The sequence below is a fragment of the Miniopterus natalensis genome, chromosome X (assembly GCF_054644295.1).
Source record: "Miniopterus natalensis isolate mMinNat1 chromosome X, mMinNat1.hap1, whole genome shotgun sequence".
Classification (NCBI taxonomy): domain Eukaryota; kingdom Metazoa; phylum Chordata; class Mammalia; order Chiroptera; family Miniopteridae; genus Miniopterus; species Miniopterus natalensis.
Window position 1 is genome coordinate 55604086 of NC_142103.1, and position 6316 is coordinate 55610401.

Sequence of the window (6316 nt, forward strand, 5' to 3'; positions counted from 1 at the left end):
GTGGAAAAACGTTTGAGAGTTACAAATTCCAAGGGGGCTCAGTCTAGGAGGAGTCCCATACTTTTATGAGTGTTATTACCTGCAGCCCTACCAGCTTCTCACAGTGACTGGAGAAATATCCCCTTCTCTTTACACAGGGGAAGAGGAAGAGCAGCAACATTTAAAAAAAATTTTTATCTTTATTGTTGAAAGGATTGCAGATGTCCCGTTTTCCCCCCAGCTGTTCCCATCAACCTCACATCTGCCTCACCTGCAGGCCTTCCCCATACTATTGTCTATGTCCATGGGTTATGCAATTATGCATAAAAGTTCTTTAATTAATCTCTCCCCACCCAATACCCAACCCCTGCTTTCCTTCTAGGATCCATGCTTCTCTGTCTCTGGATCTATTTTGTTAATCAGTTTAATTTGTTCATTATATTCCACATATGAGTGAGATCATGTGATAGTTGTCTGTCTTTGGCTTACTTCGTTTAGCATAATATTTAACAGGTCCATCGATGGTGTCCCAAATGGTAAGAGATCCTTCTTTTGTACAGCTGCATAGAATTCAATGGTGTATATGTCCCACAGCATTTTTATCCTCATCTACTGATAGGCACTTGAGCTGTATTCAGATCTTAGTATTTGTAAATTGTGCTGTTATGAACATAGGTAGGAATGATTAAATTCTTTCTGATTGATGTTTCAGGTTTCTTAGGATATACTTCTACAAGTGAGATTACTGGGTCAAATGGCAGCTCCATATTTAATTTTTTGAGGAAATTCCATACTGTTTTCCATAGTGGTTGCACCAGTCTGCATTCCTACCAGCAGTGTACCAGGATTCGCTTTTCTCCACATCCTCGCCAGCAGTTGTTGTTTGTTGATTTGTTGATGGTAAACATTCTGACACGTGTGAGGTGATACCTCACTGTTTTTTAAATTTGCATCTCTCTGACGATTAGTGACTTTGAGCATTTTTTCATATGTCTCTAGGCCATCTGAAAGTCCTCTTTGGAAAACTGTCTATTTAGGTCCATTGTCCATTGTATAATTGGATTTTTTGTCTTCTTTTGTTAAGTTGTATGAGTTCCTTATATATTTTGGATATTAACCACTTATATTTGTCATTGGCAAATATATTCTTCCATTAAGTAGGTTCCATTTTTGTTTTGTTAATGGTTTATTTTGCAGTGTAGAAGCCTTTTATTTTGATGTAGTACTGTTTATTTTCTCCTTTGTTTCCCTTGCCATAGGAGATGTATCAGCAAACATATTACTGTCAATGATGTCTGAGATTTTGCTGCATATGTTTTCTTCTAGGATTTTTATGGTTTCACATCTTACATTTAAGTCTTTTTTCCATTTTAACTTTATTCTTGTGTATGGTGTAAGTTGGTCTGCTAGTTATATTTTTTTGCATGTACCTGTCCAATTTTTCCTACACCATTTATTGAAGAGACTGTCTTTACTCCGTTGTATGTTCTTGCCTTCTTTGTCAAATATTGATTGAGTGTAATGGCTTGGGTCAGTTTCAGGGTTCTCTGTTCTGTTCCACTGATCTGTATGTCTGTTCTTGTGCCAGCACTAGGCTGTTTTGATTACAGTGGCTTTGTAGTATAACTTGATATCTGGTACTGTGATCCCTCTAACTTTGTCCTTTCTCAACATTGATGGGGCTATTTGGGGGCTTTTTTGGGTTACATAGAAATTTTTGAAGTGTTTGTTCTAGATCTGTGAAATATGCTGTTGGTATTTTAATAGGGATTGTATTGAATTTATAGATTGCTTTGGGTAGTAGGGACATTTTAATAAAATTCTTTCAATCCATGAACATGGAATGTTCTTCCACTTGTTTATACCTTCCTCTACCTCTTTTTGCATAGTCCTGTAATTTTCAGAGTACAGGTCTTTTACTGCCTTGGTTAAGTTTATTCCTAAGTATCTTAATTTTTTGTTGTAATGGAAAATGGTATTTATTTTTTTTTAGTTTCTCTTTCTGAGAGTTCATTATTGGTGTATGAAAATGCCATCAATTTCTGGGTGTTAATTTTGTATCCTCCTACCTTGCTGAATTCATTTGTTAAATCTAGTAGAATTTTGGTGGAGTCCTTAGGACTTTCTATGTACAATATCATGTCACCTGCGCATAATGAGAGTTTCAGTTCCTCTTTTCCAATGTGGACCCCTTTTAGGTTTTCTTCTTGTCTGATTTCTGTGGCTAGGAATTCAGTACTCTGTTGAATAAGAGTGGTGAAATGGACACCCCTGTCCTGTTTCTATTTTTAAGGGACATGGTTTTAGTTTTGGACCATTGCGTATGATGTTGGCTGTAGGTTTGTCATATATGGTCTTTATTATGTCGAGTTATGATCCCTCTATTCCAACTTTACTGAGAGTTTGTATGAAAAATAGGTGTTGAATTTTGTCAAATGCTTTTTTTGCATCTATTGATATGATCATGTGATTTTTTCCTTCATTTTACTTATGTGATGTATAACATTTCTTGATTTGCAAATCTATTAGCCTTGCATCCTTGGAATAAATCCCACCTGGTCATGATGTATGATCCTTTTAATATATTGCTGGGTGTGATTTGCTAATACTTTGATGAGGATTTTAGCATCTATGTTCATCAGGGATATTGGCCTGTAATTCTCTTTTTTGGTAGTGTTTTTACAGATTTTAGAATTGGGCTAATGCTGGCCTCATAAAAAGAGCTTGGAAGTGTTCTTCTCTTGGATTTTTTGAAATAGCTTGAGGATGATAGAAGTTCTTTGAATGTTTGGTACAATTTCCCTGCGATGCTGGTTCAGACCAAAGCTTTTGTCTGCTGGGAGTTTTTTGTATTACCGGTTCAACTTCATCAGTAGTTATCTGCCTATTCAGGTTTTCAGACTATTCCTGATTGAGTTTTGGAATGTTGTACTTTTCTAGGAATATGTCCATTTCCCCAAGGTTGCCCAGCCTTTTGGTATATAGTTATTCATAGTGTTCTGTTACAATCATTATTTCTGTTGGGTCATATGTTATTTTACCTCTGTATTCTGATTTTGTTTATTTGGGTCTTCTCTCTTTGTTTCTTGAGTTCAGCTAAAGGTTCATCAATATTGTTTGTCTTTTCAAAGAACCAGCTCTTGATATTTTTGATCTTTTTCTTTCTTTTTTTCTTTCTTTGTTTTTTGTCTCTATGACATTTATTTCTGCTCTTATCTTTATTATTTCCTTCCTTCTATTTACTCTGGGCTTTTCTTGTTGTTCTCTTACTAAGTCTTTAAGTTGAGGGTTAGATAGTGTACTACAAGTTTTTCTTGTTTTTTGAGGTAGGCCTGTAGCGCTATGAACTTCCCTCTCAGGACTGCTTTCATTGTGTCCCATAGATTTTGGGTTGTTGTGTGTTGATTTTCATTTGTTTCCAGGAAGTTTTTTATTTCTTCCTTGATCTCTTGGTGGTAACTCATTGTTCAATAACATGCTATTTTGCCTCCATGTGTTTGAATGATTTTTAGTGTTTTATTGTAGTTTATTTCCAATTTCCTGCCATTGTGATCTGAGAAGATGCTTGATACGATTTTAATCTTCTTGAACTTGTTGAGACTTGTTTTGTGTTCTAACATGTGGTCTATCTTAGAGAATGTCCCATGTGCACTTGAGAAGAATGTATATTCTGTAGCTGTGGGGTGAAATGTTCTGTAAATGTCAATTAAATCCATCTGATCTAGTGTGTCATTTAGGGTCACTGTTTCCTTGTTGATTTTCTTCTCTGGGAGACCTATCCAGTGAAGTCAGTAGGGTGTTAAAGACCCCTACTATGACTGTGTTGTTGTTGGTTTCTCCCTTAAAGTCCTCCAGAAGTTTGTTTGTGGTTTTTTTTGGTTTTTTTGGTACATTTAGTTGCTCCTATATTGGGTGCATATATGTTTCTCTAAGGTATACCCTACTGTTCGATCAATTGCTTTAGTATTATATAATGAACTTTCTTGTCTCTCAATATGGTATTTATTATTTTATAAAATATATCTTTATTGATATCAGAGCAGAAGGGAGAGGGAGAGAGATAGAAACATCAATGATGAGAGAGTCATCGATTGGCTGTCTCTTGAATGCCCCCTACTGTTTATCCAGCCCACAACCTGGACAGGTGCCCTGACAGGGAATCAAAGATCTTCCAGAATACAGGTTGATGCTCAACCAGTACACTATGCCAGCTGGATATTTTGCTACCACAGCTTTTTTCTTTTACATTTTTCTTTTTTTAAATTTTATTTCATTTTTAAAAATTTATTTTACTTTTTATTTATCTTTATTATTGAAAGTACTACAGGTGTCCCATTTCCCCCCCTCAGTTGACCCCCTCCACCTTGCTCCTACCAGCTCCCCAAGCCTTGACCTTATTTTTGATTCTTTTCATGGGTTATGCATATATACATATAACTTCTTTGGTTAATCTCTTCCCACCTTCCAACCCTCTTCCCTCTGAAATATGATCATCTGTTGCAGCGTCTATGTCTCTGGATCTATTTAGTTTGTCAGATTTGTTTGCTCATTAGCTTCTTAAAAAAGACCTTTCAACATTTCATTTAGTACTGGTCTGGTGGGGATGAGCTCCTTTAGCTTTTCCTTGTCCGAGAAGCTCTTTATCTGACCTTCAATTCTAAATGATAGCTTTGCTGGGTAGAATAATCTTGGTTGTAGGCTCTAGTTTTTCATCACTTTGAATATTTCTTGCCACTCCCTTCTGGCCTGCAAGGTTTCTGTTGTGAAATCAGCTGACAGCCATATAGGTGGTCCCCTGTAGGTAACTAACTGCTTTTCTCTTGTTACTTTTAAGATTCTCTCATTGTCTTTCAGCTTTGGCATTTTAATTATGATGTGTCTTGCTGTGGGCCTCTTTGGATTCCTCTTGTTTGGGACTCTCTGTGCTTCCTGGACTTATAAATCTATTTCTTCCCCCACATAGGGAAAGTTTTCTGTAATTATTTTTTCAAATAGGTTTTCAATTTCTTGCTCTCTTTCTTCTCCTTCTGGCACCCCAATAATACAAAATTTGGGCAGCTTGAAGTTGTCCTAGAGACTCCTAATACTATCTTCATATTTCTGGATTCTTTTTTCCTTTTGCTCTTCTGGTTGTGTGATTTTTGTTTCCTCATATTACAAATTGCTGATTTGATTCTCAGCGTCCTCTACTATATTGTTGATTCCCTGTAAATTATTCTTCCTTTCAGTTCATATAGCCTTAATTTCTGATTGGTACTTTATTATGTCATCCATGGTTTCACTTGTTTTCTTAATAGTCTTATTAAGATCCTTGAGCATCCTTATAACCATTATTCTAAACTCTGTATCTGTTAGCTTGCTTGGTTCTATTTCATTTAGTTCCTCTTCTAGAGATTTTTTCTGTTCTTCCTATGTGACATGTTTCTTTGCCTCTACATTTTGGCTGCTTCCTGGTTTTTGTTTTTATGTATTAGGTAGAGCTGCTATGTCTCCTGGAACTTGTAGAGTGGCTCAGCTTCCCCAGTCACTTGAGCTGAGCCTTCTAGGTGCTTCCCTCTGTGGCCTGTGTGCACTGTCCTGTTGTAGTTGAGCCTTGGTTGTTGCTGTTGTCACTGGAAGGAATTGACCTCCAGGTCAATCAGCTGTGAGGACCAGCTGCAACTACAGCCGAAGAGCTTCTGTGCTGGAGACACCCCTATGGAGGGGGATTTACTTCAGTGGAGCTTTGGTGTTCACCAAGTGCGCCCCTTGAGTGTGTCACTCGTGAATGTGGCAGGGTTGTAATCCAGCACGGGCGTCTGACCACCAGGTGTAGTCTCTGGGGCCTCCTGGGAGGTGCAAAGTCAGCCTCTGCCTGTGCCTTGCTCAGGGCCACGCAGCATGAGCTACCCCGCAATCCATAGTTGGCTGCTACTTGTGCAGCTTGGAGGTGTCCAGTAGAGGCAAAGCTATGAACCAGTTCAGGTTCCCACTAGAGCTAAGCCTGGGGCCACTTATCAACCCATATGGGGCACACTGCTGCTTGTTTGAGAGATTTTAGGAAAGTCCCAAGCATAGTACTTGAGAGGCCACTTGCATAGAAAAACCATTGGAAATGGCTTGGGTGAGCTTGCAAGTAGAGAGGGACAGGGTCTCTGGGAATAACCAGGGTGGAGCCAAAGGTGTGAGTCAGGTGCTGGAGATTCAAATGGTGCCTGCCTGTGTTCTCTTTGGGGAGAGGGCTCACCAAATGAGCCATGGCCTCTTCCAGCTCTTCTGTCCCGGAGAAAGCTGACCCTCCATCACTCACCCAGAATTCAAGCATGTTAGTTCCTCCCCAAATGTCCCAGTTTCTTTT